The sequence below is a fragment of the Pan troglodytes genome, chromosome 5 (assembly GCF_028858775.2).
Source record: "Pan troglodytes isolate AG18354 chromosome 5, NHGRI_mPanTro3-v2.0_pri, whole genome shotgun sequence".
Lineage (NCBI taxonomy): Eukaryota > Metazoa > Chordata > Mammalia > Primates > Hominidae > Pan > Pan troglodytes.
Window position 1 is genome coordinate 41,046,110 of NC_072403.2, and position 14,028 is coordinate 41,060,137.

At 46.4% G+C, this 14,028-nt stretch overlaps 1 long non-coding RNA gene across 1 annotated transcript in view; it reads right to left on the reverse strand.

Annotated features, from left to right (window-relative positions):
* LOC129144244 (uncharacterized) overlaps positions 1-14,028 on the reverse strand; it is a 101,010-nt gene that overhangs the window by 13,025 nt on the left and 73,957 nt on the right. The window contains exon 3 of the long non-coding RNA XR_010157693.1: positions 5,862-5,951. This is a non-coding gene — a long non-coding RNA (uncharacterized LOC129144244). The remainder of the gene's footprint in view (positions 1-5,861; positions 5,952-14,028) is intronic.

Genomic DNA, 14,028 nt, shown 5'->3' on the forward strand with positions numbered 1-14,028 from the left:
GTTCTCCCTGCTGCTTGTGTCAACTCTACAGTCAGGTAAAGAAGCGAAAAACTCATTATGTTAATTAGGACATAGGTTTGGCTGCTGTGACAAAGGCCAAAGTAGCATTGGCTCCAACGAGACAGCAGGTCATTACTCTCTCACACAGCAGCTTGAGCATGAGCAACAGGCTGGATATGGTAGCTCCACATAGTTGGGCACCACCGCTCCTTCTCTGTAGCTGCTCTGCCACCTTAACACCCAGCTTCTATCTCAGGGCCTAAGATGGCTGCCCCAGCTCCTGCCACTGCCTTCACATTGTAGCCAGTGGGAAGAAGAGACAGGAAGTAGAGGGCTTAATCTTCCCATTAAAGGCCTGACCTGGCATTTGTACACATCAACCTGAGTGTTCCAGGTCACATGCCATTGGCCAGAACTTGGTGACATGACTATATCTGGCTGCAAGGAAGGTTGGGAAATGTATCTCTAACTCAGGGACGCTCAACTGAGGAGACCTTTTTTTTTTTTTTTTTTTTTTTTTGAGACACAGTCTCACTCTGTTGCCCAGGCTGGAGTGCAGTGGCGTGATCTCCACTCACTGCAACCTCTGCCTCCCAGTTCCAAGCGATTCTCCTGCCTCAGCCCCCTGAGTAGCTGGGACTACAGGCATGCGCCACCATGTCCAGCTAATTTTTGTATTTTTAGTAGAGATGGGGTTTCACCATGTTGGCCAGGCTGGTCTCAAACTCCTGAGCTCAAGTGAACCACCCGCCTTGGCCTCTCAAAATGCTGGGATTACAGGAGTGAGCCAAGCGCCCAGCCTGAGGCATTTCTTTGTCACAACTGGGAGAGTGGTTGGTGCTAGGTAGAGCCCAGGGATGCTGCTAAACATTCTGCAATGCACAGGACAGCCCCCAACAAGAAAGAATTATCCAGCCCAAGATATTAAGAGTGCCGAGGCTGAGGAACCCTACTCTCACTGGGTAGCCAGAACTTCTATTACAAAATGAAGGAGAGAAATGGTACAGGGGATAACCAGCAGTTTCTGCCATAGTTACATACACTAATGGTTACATGATTGAAGAGGATTAAAATGATATATTTTCCCAGGGGTATCTCTCTCCAGCAGGGATCAAAACTTTAAGTCAACGGAGCTTCACGGACTATCAAGAATTAGCCTGCAAGACAGCGAGGACTGTGGTTGGCCAGTCCTGAAATCTCACCCCGTGGGTGGCCCACCAGAGCCACCAGGGAGGCCAGAACCCACAAAGCCTCCCAGGGAGACAGTGCTCCACAGGCAGGGTTCAAAGCCTGGCCCTGCAGCAGTTCACCTTCCAAAATGTTCTCCTTGCAATAACTTGGGACTTTTTGAAACACATTTCTGATTGGTTCTGTTTTCCAAGGAGGTGAAATCTGGGCTGGCCACAAAGGAGGGTGAGAGATAAGGGGGCCTTAATTTTCAGGAAAAATACAACAGTAAAATTTTGGGGTTATTCATTTGGCAACAGTAAATTACTTGTCTTAAATCTCTGCATGAGAAACGCCAACACAGAGGAGTGAGGATTTTAATATATTTTGTAAAACGATCCCTATTCAGCTTGGCTTTCTCAATATCTGTGGTTATTGGGCATCTACAACATTCCAGAAACTGTCCTTAGCACTTTATAGATGTTACCTCCTTTAACCTCTCTATCAACCCCACAAAAAAGCTGTAACTGTTATTCCCCTTATACAAAGAATCAGAGAGATGAAGCAATTTGCCCGAGGCCACACAGCTAGTAAGATGCAGTGAGACAAGTTTTTGCCTCAGGAATGTCTAGCCCTAAAGCTCATTTTCTTCCCACAACCACCTCTTTATCTGCCAGGATGGCCACAGGGGATCTAACCTATTGTTAAACGTCTACCCGTCCTGGGAAGGAGGTTCACCCCATCTCGGTTACTTGCTCCACTGTCTCACCCATAAACAAACCTCAGTCGGTGGATAAATGCTGCAGAGAATGGAGTCACCCATCCTCTAATTGCCAGCTGGGAAACCGGAGCACAGAGTGGTCAAGTGGCTTGTTCAAAGCCACACAGCAAGTGAGAAAGTAACTCAAAAGCCCTGTCCCTCAGCTCTAACGAATAAACAAACAGCTATGGTGCCACAGTCCCCACCACCCTGCAGGTCTTGCCAGGAAAGCTGAGCTATTCATCTGGGGAAGAGGTCCATGAGGGAAGAGACTCTAGATTTTCACAGCAGTGGGACTCCTAGGGGCTGCACAGAGGAAACCAGCCAGGAAGAAAGGTTGTTTTTGTCAGCGGGAGGTAAATAGCAGTGACTCAAAGACACACGTGCTCTGAATCCTTTGAGCAGCCAGGGCCCATTTTTAGATAGATGCTCTTTTGAGCCATAACCACACCCATGCCACAAGATGGCATTTGTCAACAGGAAGCCCATCCCTGTGATGCATCTTCTCTCCCTCCTGCTCTCCGCCAGGGGTGATTGCTGGGGGCCAGTGGGAACCAGAAACAAGGGGCTAAGCCACCAGACTGAAGGAGCCAAGCCAGCAATGACCTTCATGCCTCTGAGGAAGGCAGTTGTGTCCAACAGCCAGACCTCAGATTTTCCCAGGCCAGGTCTACCACGAAGGGGCCTGAAATAGCTCTGAGGTTCTATGCCCACGAGGCAAGGAAGGCAGGGGCAGGGACTGTGGGCAGTGGGAAAGAGCACAGTGCCACTTTGTTGGGGAGATGAGAAGCTCTGCCTCCACCAGACGGTGGCACCTGCCAGAGACATAGCTGAGCAGAGATGCTTGCCCATAGCTGGGCTCAGCTGAAAGAGAAAGTCATTTGTTAGGCTACGAAAAATGGTACCATGAACCTGAAACTAATCACAAGAGAAACAATCAGACATCTGAACAGAGGGACATTCTCAACTAACAGCCTGGACTCAAAAAGTCAGTGTCATAGCAGCATTATTCACAGTAGCCAAAAAGTAGAAACAACCCAAAGGTCCATCAACAGATGTATGGATAAACATAAAATAATATTCCACTGTATGGATATGCATAGAATGTAATATTATTCAGCCACAAAAAAGAATAAAGTTCTGATTCATGTTACAACATGAATGAACCTCGAAATCATTATGCTACGTGAAAAAGCAAGTCGCTAAAGGCCACATATTGTATGATTCCATTTATATGAAATGTTCAGAATATACAAATCCATAGAAACAAAGAAGTAGATAAGTGGTTGCTATGGGCTTAAATGGGAATGGAAAGTGACTGATAATGGGCATGCGGTTTCTTTTGAGCATAAAAACTTTCTGAAATTATTTAGTGGTGATAGTTGCACAACTTTGGGAATATATTTTTTAAAAACCACTGAATTATACACTTTAGAGGAAGGAATTTTATGGAATGTGAATTATATCTGAATTTTTAAAAGTTTTAAAGACATTACAACTAAATGCAATGTGTAGTCCTTAATTGGACTCTATACTGAAAAAGAAAAAAAAGCTATAAAGAACATTATTGAGGCTGGGCGCAGTGGCTCATGCCTGTAATCCCAGCACTTTGGGAGGCCGAGGCAGATGGATCACTTGAAGTCAGGTATTTGAGACCAGCCTGGCCAACATGGTGAAGCCCTGTTTCTACTAAAAATACCAAAAAAGTAGCCAGGCATGGTAGTGCGTGCCTGTAGTCCCAGCTATCTGGGAGGCTGAGGCAGGAGAATCTCTTGAACCCAGGAAGTGGAGGTTGCAGTGAGCCGAGATCATGCCAGTACACTCCAGCCTGGGCAACAGAGTGAGATTCGAGACAGAGACATTTGAAAATAAACAGTGTATTAGATGATACACTGTGTATCAGTGTATCAGTGATGATAGTGCTCAGGTCATATAGGGCAGTGTCTCTGTTCTTGGTAGATATACACAGAAATATTTAGAGTGAAATGTCATGATGTCTGCCACATACTCTTAAATGGTTCAGCATTTACAGCTATGACAAGGTTAAATAACTTGCCCAAGTTATATAGCAAAATAATAACCAATTTCTTAACTTTGTCCTTTCTCACAACTGAGAAACTGTTATTATTTTGCGCAGTGCTATAGAGGCCGGGCACAGTGGCTCATGCTTGTAATCCCAGTACTTTGGGAGGCCAAGGCGGGTAGATCACGTCATCAGGAGTTCAAGACCAGCCTGGCCAGCATAGTGAAACCCCATCTCTACCAAAAATACAAAAATTAGCCAGGCGTGATGGCGTGTGCCTGTAATCCCAGCTACTCGGGAGGCTGAGGTAGAGAACTGCTTGAACCCGGGAGGCGGAGGTTGTAGTGAGCCAAGATCACACCACTGCACTCCAGCCTGGGCGACAGAGCGAGACTCCATCTCAAAAAAAAAAAAAAAAAAAAAAAAAGAGCATGGGTTGTAAAGCCAGACCGCCTGGAAAAACATGCATCTCTGCCCCTTACCAGCTGTGTGACCTAGGGCAAATTACTTAACCTCTCTGTGCCCCATTCTTCTCCTTTTAAATATGGGGATGATGATGATGATGATGATGATGATAACAATAGCAGTATCTACTTCCTGGTGTTACGTGAGTTAAAATGTAAAGCCCTTTGGACAAGGCCTGGCACACTGAAAGTGATCTGAATGGGTTTAGGGAAAAAATCTAAAACCTGGCCGATCTGTAGCAGAGACCAGAACTTTATGCTTCTTCCTCCCTAGAGAGATCATGGAATCTCACAGGATACCAGGATACAGAGCACTTTCAAAAGGGCCAAACTACTGGAGGAAGAATGATAGGTGAACAGGTTAGAGAAAGGGAAAGCCAGCCACAAGGGGCAGGACCTCAGAAATCAAGTCTAGGGGGTGGAATGGGATGGGAGTGGGGAGAGAGCAGATGTTGCATAGGTAGGGGCTGACAATGGGATGCCCTGAACCGAAGGAGGGGAGACAGGCTTAGGAGCTCCTGTGTTCTAGCTCAGGAAACTGGGCCCCAGAGAGGGGAGTAACAGGATCTGGGGCTCACAACTCGTAGTGGCAGAGCTGGGGAAGTATTGGCAAGACTCCTGGTCCCATGCTGTACCCTGACAGGAATCCTCAGGATGTGGCTTCTGTTGCTATATAAATGAAAAACACCTGGTTACTTAAATGATGGGCATTATTAAAATGTTCTTTGAGGGATTACCATTGCTTTCAATACTTTATCTCTTTCCCACACCCTCTCTTGCCCCATAAATGGAAAGCTGTTATTGAATGGAGACATATTACCTAATATTTATTGTTTCTTACAAGGCTGAGTGCCATGCTAGGAAATTTATGAAAACCAGTCAGGTAGGTTCTATTCCTATTCCCATTGTGCAGATGAGAAAAATGAGGCTTAACAAGATTAAGGAGTTTGACCAGCGCTACAGCTAGTAAATAACAGGACAAGATTTATACTAGGTCCTTCTGTGCAGAGGTTGTACTGTTTATGCTGTACCAGTGGTTTCCAGAGTGGGTGCCTGTGCCCCAGGAGCTGAGTGGGAAGTAACATTAGAATGTCTATTTTTTATTTATCCTTTTTAAATCCCAATATTTTGAAAAGATTTTTATTTCATTTTTTAGAGATAGGGTCTCACTATATTGCCCAGGCTGGAGTATAGTAGCTATTCACAGGTGCAATCATAGCTCACTGTAGCCTTGAACTCCTGGGTTCAAGCAATCCTCCTGCCTCAGCTTCCCGAGTTGCTGGGATTTCAAGTGTGTGCCATCCTGCCTGACTAAATCCCTATTTTTTATGTAGGTCTTATAATGTACCCAAAACATTAGCCCACTAGTTCATGTGTATGCAGACTCTACAGGGTAGCCACACAACAGCCCACCCCAGCCCCACTTCCCTTGTTGCCTAATACTTACCCAGAGTCCTTTGTGGCCAGTGAAGCCATGTGACCAACATAGCCAATGAGACATCAGGGCACATTCATCATGGGACAGACATTTTGCTTCCTAGGAAAAGGGGACAAGTGTCAGAGCATGAACGGCTGGCACTGCTGCCACCCCCATTTTCCTGCTGAAAAGGCAGATGCAATATTAACGTGTGATTTTGAAGGGACAGACTTAAGAACAAAAGTCAACACACTAAGGATGGAGGAACTTCGGAAAGCTGGAGAGAGAGCCCAGTCCTTAATGATATCCTTGATCTGATGAAATGACCTCAGACCATCTTCTCCTTGATCTCTTTTAAGGTCCCAGTAAAGGTCCTCAGAGATCTAACAATTACTGCCTGGGCTTTCAGTTATTTGCAGTTTCATGCATCCGGACTGACTAACAGGAAGGAGTCTATAAATGTGCATCTATTAGGGATGTATGGCCAGATTTTTTTACCGGGATGGATTCATGTGATAGGGATCACAAAAATTTGAACTCTACCATTTTCTGCTGTGCTCTGGGGTATAGGGGGCTGATGAATGGGCCCAAAGTGATGAACTCTGTCTCAATCTCTGGAATGCTGGGGGAGTGACAGGGGGATTGGAAGTGTGGGTTTGTAAACTGGCTCTCAGAAGAATCCAATCTGTGCAAACGGCTAAGTGTTTCGAATTCTCTTGTTTTCCCCCGTTAGTTTTGCTTGGCTATAGAAACTCACAGAAGAAAGTGTGCCCTATGTCAATTCTCATTTTCCAGAACTCTCAGCAGGTTTAAAGGACCCAGGAAGGTGCCCTCCTGGGATAGCCCTTATGACCTGAGTCCAGCAGATAGAAACTATGAGAGCTGAGAACTATGAGGAGAGGGCCCTTTGCATTCCATGCAGGTGAGTAGAAGGGGAACAGGAGACTGTGTGTCACCAGAAACAAGGTCCCTGCATCTGGAGAAATTAAACTGGGCTGCAAACGACAGAACAATCACATTGCAGTGGCTTAAACTAGATAGAAGTTTACTCTTCTGTCATGTAAAAGAAGTCTGAGAGTAGGGAATCTGGACAGATATGGTGACTTTCTGGTCATCTGAGACTCTGCCCCATCTATATTTCTGCTGTACCATCCTAGTGGCTTTTATCCTCAAAGTCACTGCACTGTCCAAGACAGTTGCTGTGCTCTAGCTCTTACATCTGAATTCTAGGCAATGAGGAAAGGTAAAAAGGGTCGATCCTTTCTACCCCTTTAAGAAGTTTTCCTGAGGTCTCTGCTTACATATTACTGACTGCAAGTAAGTCTGGGAATTTTCCTTTTGCCTGGGCACAATGCTGCCTTGAATACAATTGAGGTTCTGTTGCTAAGGAAGAAGTGGATTTGGAGTGGCAACTAGTACCTTCTGCCCTGGTCTCCAAAAGCAAGAGGCATCTTGGGTCAGAAGAGAGAAGATGGGACCAGAAATCAAAGGACATGCTCTAAGCTTGATGATGAGTCCATGACTTTGAGTGGGTCTCAGAACCTCACCGAGCCTCAGCCTCAAACAGAGTGCCGTGGGAGAGTCAAATGAAACGATGCTGTGGAAGGGCTTCCTAAACCATTAAGCACTTTTCCCATGTAAGGAATTACTGTTTTTGCTACTGCTGTCATGAATAGTAAGAGTAGCTGGCTGTGCTCTCCAGGGAGAAAGGCAGAGGAGCCTGGAGGAGGAAGGAGGATGGCATTTCTTGGGACACATAAAAGAAGGAAGGAGATGCTGCTGCTTTAGCTATGCATGAGGAACACCTCTGCAACAGGGGTCTGTTCCCCCAGCGCCACACACCCACATCATGTAAACACCTACAGTCTGGCAAAGGCCCGTGCTGCCTACTTCAGTTCTCAGGGCCCCAGACAGGCAGGCAAACAAACCCAACACTGTGGGGGAAGCCTAAACACCCTGGGGAGAGGGGAAAGGCTCCAGGAGCAGAAACCAAGGCCTGGTCCCCACAGGGCCAAAATAACCTGCTGATTGAGTCAATCAGAAAACAAGTTGGTCAAGCCAGTGGGGGAGAAACTGAAACCCCAGCCAGATCTATTATTTAGCAGTTTGCCACCAAGCAAAAATAAAAATTATCCCCTGCCCCCGACCCCAACCACGGGGTTGTTGGTGTCAGGCCTCACCTTGGGTCAGGCCAGGCCAAGTCAATGTTTCAGACTGGCTTTCTCCACAGCATCCAGGAGGGTGTCTGGGAGGCAGACTCCTGAGGTCAGGGGAAGGGGCAACTTCTCCTCTAGGCCTCTAGGCCTCTAGGCCCTAAGTCCTTGACAGCAGCACCCCCAAGGGGCTGCAAACAGCCCATTTCTGAATGAAGGTAGTGAGAGAGATCAGTGAGAGCCCAGGGGTGCACTTGAAGAGCTGTTATGACACAATCCACCAACAAGTATGCTGAATGCCTACTCCCTGTCTGCAAGCCCAGGGTGATGGTAGGTTTCTGTTCCAGGGGCTGTGAGCTTGGGATCAGGGCCTCTCTTGATGCCAGTGTACCCCATTTCCCCTATGCCCCCCAGTGTGAGCTGTAGAAAGTCTGCTGTTTGGAGTCCAAAAACTAATTGGTTACAGCTCATGGAGGCCTGGGGAGGGGGGAGTATGAATTACAAGCAGTGTAGAGAATAAGTCTTGTTTCACAGTCCCTTTGGCTTGGCACAGGTTAAGTGTGTATAAATCAGGGTTCTGTAGCTTTACTTTCTAGTTTGCCATTCCCTTCACTCAAGACTCAAACCAGAACTTAAAAAAAATGTTTTCTGGAAGTAAACATGTACAGAAAAGAACACACATTAGTGTAAAACAGCTGGAGAATTTCCCCAAAGTGCACACACCCAGGTCACAGCATCTAAATCAGGAAGCAGAACGTTGCCAACCCCAGAAGCCCCTTAGTGCCCCTTTCCAATAATTATTCCCCAAGGGTAACCCTGTCCTGACCTCTAGCACCATAGATTAGTTTTGTCTGTTTTGGAACTTTGTATAAATGGAAGCATACAGGATGCCTTTTGTGTCTGGCTTCTTTCACTCAACATTATGTCCATAAGATTCACTCAGCTTGTTGTGTATGGTTGTCATTTATTCTCACAACCGGATAACATTCCAGAAGACACTTCATCCATTATGCTATAGATGGACATCTGGGCTATTTCCATTTGGGAGCTACCACAAAAGTGCTGCCAAAAGCAGAACTTTCTTTTCACAATCAGATTCCATAGTCTTCCTTGAAAAGTGTTTTATTGTGGTGAAATATGTATAATATATATTCCGCCATTTTAACCATCTTTAAAGTATACAATTCGGTGGCATAATTACATTCACAGTGTGTGCAGCCATCACCATAATCTGTTTCCAAAACTCTTTCATCATCCCAAACAGAAACTCTATATCCATTAAGTAATGACTCCCCATTTCTTGGTAACCTCTAATCTACTTTCTATCTCTATGAATTTGCCTATTCTAGATATTTTATATAAGTGGAATCATACCATATATACACTTTTGTGTCTTCTTTCACTTAGCATAATGTTTTGAAGGTTCATCTGTGTGTTAGCATGGATCAGAACTTGATGCCTTTTTACGGCTGAAAAACATTCCCTTGTATGGATGTACCACATTTTATGTATCCATTCATCTGCTGATGAACATTTGGGTTGTGTCTACCTTTTGGCTGTTGTGAATAATGCTGCAGTAAGCACTGTTGTATGCTTATCTGTTTGACCCACAGACTTCTACTGAGGACTTGCTGTGTGTCATGAGCTGAGATAGGTACTCACCCATTCACTAGTAAAATGTCATGTGAATGAAGTGGCATTATTATCCCCACGCTACAGATGAGGAAACGGAGGCTCAGAGAAGCCAAGGAACTTTCCTAGAGACATGGGGCTGATCTAAGAGGCTGAGGCCATGGCTCAAATCGAGACCTTTTGGCCTCAAGTCCCTTATTCTTTCCATTACTCCTGTTTCTCTCTTGCAACCCTGGTCATGGAGGAAGTTAGAAGATTTGGTTTACGACCTAGTTCTTGCTTTAGTTCCATGTAGAAAAATCTTTCCCTTGGAGCCACTAAACCTGGACTTGGACTTTCTGGAAGCATTTTCCTCTCTCCTGGCAAACAGCCCAGGACTAGGGAACAAGAGACACGTCTTGGCCCTCTTGACTCAGCCCTTAAACTAGTGCTCTAATTTGGTTGTTGTTTTTTTTAAGCTACAAAGTTATGCCATACTCCTGCCCTCCTGCCACCAGCCTCCTGAGTGGCCCAGAGCTCAGGTTACATTTCTTAGTTTCTCTCTTGGTACAAAAAAACAAAACAAAACAAAAAAACAGAATTTCTGAGACCTAATTGGATTTTTACTCAGGGACACCGAGAGAACCACTGGACCCAAAGCATCCTCTTTCTCTTCCCTGTCACAATGTTTTGCTGAAAGACACCTACTGTGTGCGGGGTCGCCTGCAGTTTTGCTCTGGGAAGTGGTCACATGTGTGATACAGTCCCTGCCCTCAGGGCCTCCCTGTCGGGCTGAGGAGGCTGGACACAGCTATGGAAGCCTAATGATCAAGCCCATCAAGCAAGTGGGGTTCTAACAGTACAGGAAGGCTGCACAGGGTTCTCAAGGGAGGGTGTGGCTGTGGAGCCCAGAGTTCAGCATGATGTTCCCTGGAAACTTCTGCCGAAGGCCCTTGTGATTCACCATGCAAATGTTTCTTGAGCGCTGGCAACGTGCCAGGCTCCTTGCTGGGCCCCAAGGAGGGAGCCACAAACACGGACAAATTCCAGGACCTGCTGGAGCTGTTCTCGGGCTCTAAAGTGAGGCAAAACTGTGCACAAATCCTGGGGCACTCTGGGCACTGAGCTCCGGACCCCGTGCAGGCGGTAGTCGCCTCTGCGCGGAGTAGGAGCTTTGTGGGCCTCCCACCCAGCATCAGGAGAATCAGGGCCCACGTGGCGGGCGAGGGATCTGAGACGCAGCCACCGGGCGCCCAGCTGGGGTCCCCAACCCCACCCTCACCCTCGCTGTCCCGCTGTCCCCGCGCCGCGCCGCCTCCCCAGGCTGACAATGCGCCTTTCAGGGGCCTCCGCCCCCGCTGGAAAACCCCCGCGCGGTCTGTCTCCCGGGCGGCGGGCGTCTGCTTTCCTCGAGGTGAGGGATTCCGCGCCCCCGACGAGGTGCAGCTGCAAAGCGCCCGCAGGCGCCGGCCAAGCCGGGCCTGTCTGTGACTCACCGCCCGGAGCGCCAGTCTCCGGCCCGCGGACCCCAGGGGACCCCGGGGGCCCGCACCTCCTCCCCAGCTCGGGTCCAACTTTTAGAAGTTGCATAAATACATACATTCCATATCATATATACATATATATCATTCATATATATATATATATATATTTTTTTTTTTTTTTTTTTTTTTTTTTTTTTTGAGACGGAGTCTCGCTCTGTCGCCAGGCTGGAGTGCAGTGGCGTATCTCGGCTCACTGCAACCTCCGCCTCCCGGGTTCCAGCAATTCTTCTGCCTCAGCCTCCCAAGTAGCTGGGACTACAGGCGCACGCCACCACACCCAGCTAATTTTTGTATTTTTAGTAGAGACGGAGTTTCACCACGTTGGCCAGGATGGTCTCGATCTCTTGACCATATCACACATATTTTTAAAGTCTGTTCTCTTTTCGTTTCCTTTTCTTTTTTCTTGACTTTTCTTGCCCTCCATCTCCAGGTAACCCATACATACTAAGACCCGAGAATGAACCCTTCTATATTTTTCTCCATGTTCATATAAACATATGCAAGCATCTCTCTACACATTTACATACACACAAAGGTATATAAATGGGATCTTGCGTGATATTTTTCTGTATCTTTTCTTGTCCATTAATACCTCATAGGAACTGGTTTGGTTGCATAGCAGTCTTTTCTTTAAAAATTATTTACATACAATTCACCCACTTTAAGTTTATAGTTGGATGAATTTGGGTAATTGTACTTAATCAACAGTTCTCTCACCCTAAACAGTTCTTCTGCCCCTTTACAGCAGATCCTCTCTCCTCACCCCCATGGTGTGGATAATTTATTCAACTATCCCCTTCTGACAGGCATCCACTGTGTTTCCAGTTTTTTGCTACTGTGAGCAACAGTGTGATAAAAGCCCTTGTCACATATCTTTGTGTGCCCAGAAGTTGGATTGCTAGGCTGAATTGTCCCTGGATTTAATTTTAGAAAATATTTCAGATTGCTTTTGCAGAAGGTCTAACACTTAATGTCCATGTCCCGGCCAACATTGAATGAGGGTGCTTTTCCCCCACACCCCAGCGGCAAATAGGTGGCACAGCCCTTGGTGATTTCTTAGTCCTCTGAAACCACCCTGAAGTATCTGATTGTTACTTTAATTTGTACTTCCCTGACCCCTTAATAAACTTGAGCAAATTTTCATCTCCTTGCTGGCCATGGGCTTTGCTTTTCCAGGAACCACATCCCCTTGGTACATCTTTACATGCTTTAAGCATAGAGATTCCCACTCACCCAGAATGGCTGGGGAAGGAGGTGCTTGGAGTTTGTGGAAAGGTCTAGATAATAGAGAGTTCCCTCATCTGTTACACCCAATTATGAGCTTTCAAAAGATGAGACTATAAGCAGATATATGTATAGTAATAGTATAGAGAATAGAGTGGGCTTTGGGGTTACTTACAAGTTGTGTGCTATTGGATAAGTTATCTAATCTCTCTGAGCCTCAGTTTGCTCATCTGTGAAACAGAGATAATGATGATTGCGCCACCTGTCTCTTTACAGTTGTGGAAGAGCTTAGCAGTAATTTATGTAAATAACCTGAGACATCACAGATAGCCAATAAATGAAGTCAGGTATGATATGCATGGTTTAGGCTTTCCTCGGTGGTTAAACAGGCCTTTCGGAGGCCTAGGGTTAGCTTGAATGTCAGTCCACATTGCATGGGTCTGGGTGAAACTGGGATGATTTAAGTTTCCTGTGGACCTAGTGATCAGGTTCACAGAAACTCAGGCTTCACAACTTTGGCACTATTCATATTTTGGGCTGGATAATTTTTTGTTGTGGGTGGGGCTGTCCTGTGCTTCAGAGGATGTTTAGTGGCACCCCTATTCTCCACCCACTAGATGTCAATAGCAGACAGACAGACAGACAGACAGACAGACACACACACACACACACACACACACCAGTCAAAATGATTAAAAATGTGTCTTCCCTGAGGCTGTCCTTGAAATGCCCAGCCTGGACACAGGGAAGACCAGGGAATGCTGAACCCACCAGGTGCTTTCCCCATATGTAGGAGCTGCCATGTCTGCCCTCAAAGGTCCAACAGTCTAAGTGTCCTCAGGCTGAACACCTTGGACTTGTCATTGACTAATCGTTGATTCTTATTTCTCCAGCCAGTCAGCCACCACGACCTGTTGATTTTCTGCATTTAGAACCTCCTGCACCTACCTGTCTTTTTATCTACATCATTCTCAGCATGGCACATAACCGGGGGCTTGGCAAGTGTGGGCACGATGCAGAGATGTTGGGAACTATTGTCAGGGATGCCCAGCTGGGCCAGGAGACACCACCAGGGGCCTTCCCTGGGGGTGGTAACAGTTTTTTTTTTTTTTTAATCAGTTAGGACTCTTGTTTACCCTTTGTACCCAGCGCTAGCCCAGTGCCTGACACATAGTAAGCACTCAAAAATAATCTGGGGGTTTGATTAATCAATTGACTAATTAATTAACTTGATACACACACACACATGCATGCATAGAGATGGCCTCTCTTTTTGCCGTCCATTCACATACACATTACCTTTCATTACAGAGACACCAGGTTACAAAGGAAACCCTCAAGAGTTTGCTGTTGACTTGAGCAGTGTCACTTGTAAGAAGGACAAAATATGTATGTGGTCAGCTCGAATCCCAGGCCTGAAACTGGAAATAAACTAACCCCTTGTTGAAATCGCACAGGAAACCTGAAGGGAGGTGGGGGAGACGGGTGGCAGGAAAAATGCCTGAGATCTTACACAACTTGTGCAAACAGAATGACAGGGCTAGGCAGCCCCGGGAGTCCAGGAATTAATAGCCCTGCCGAGGCTCTGGGGCTCCGGAGATGGAGCTATTTAAAGTCAAGAAATGTCATTTCCACCCACAGAGCCTGCCCCAGTTGCATTATCTG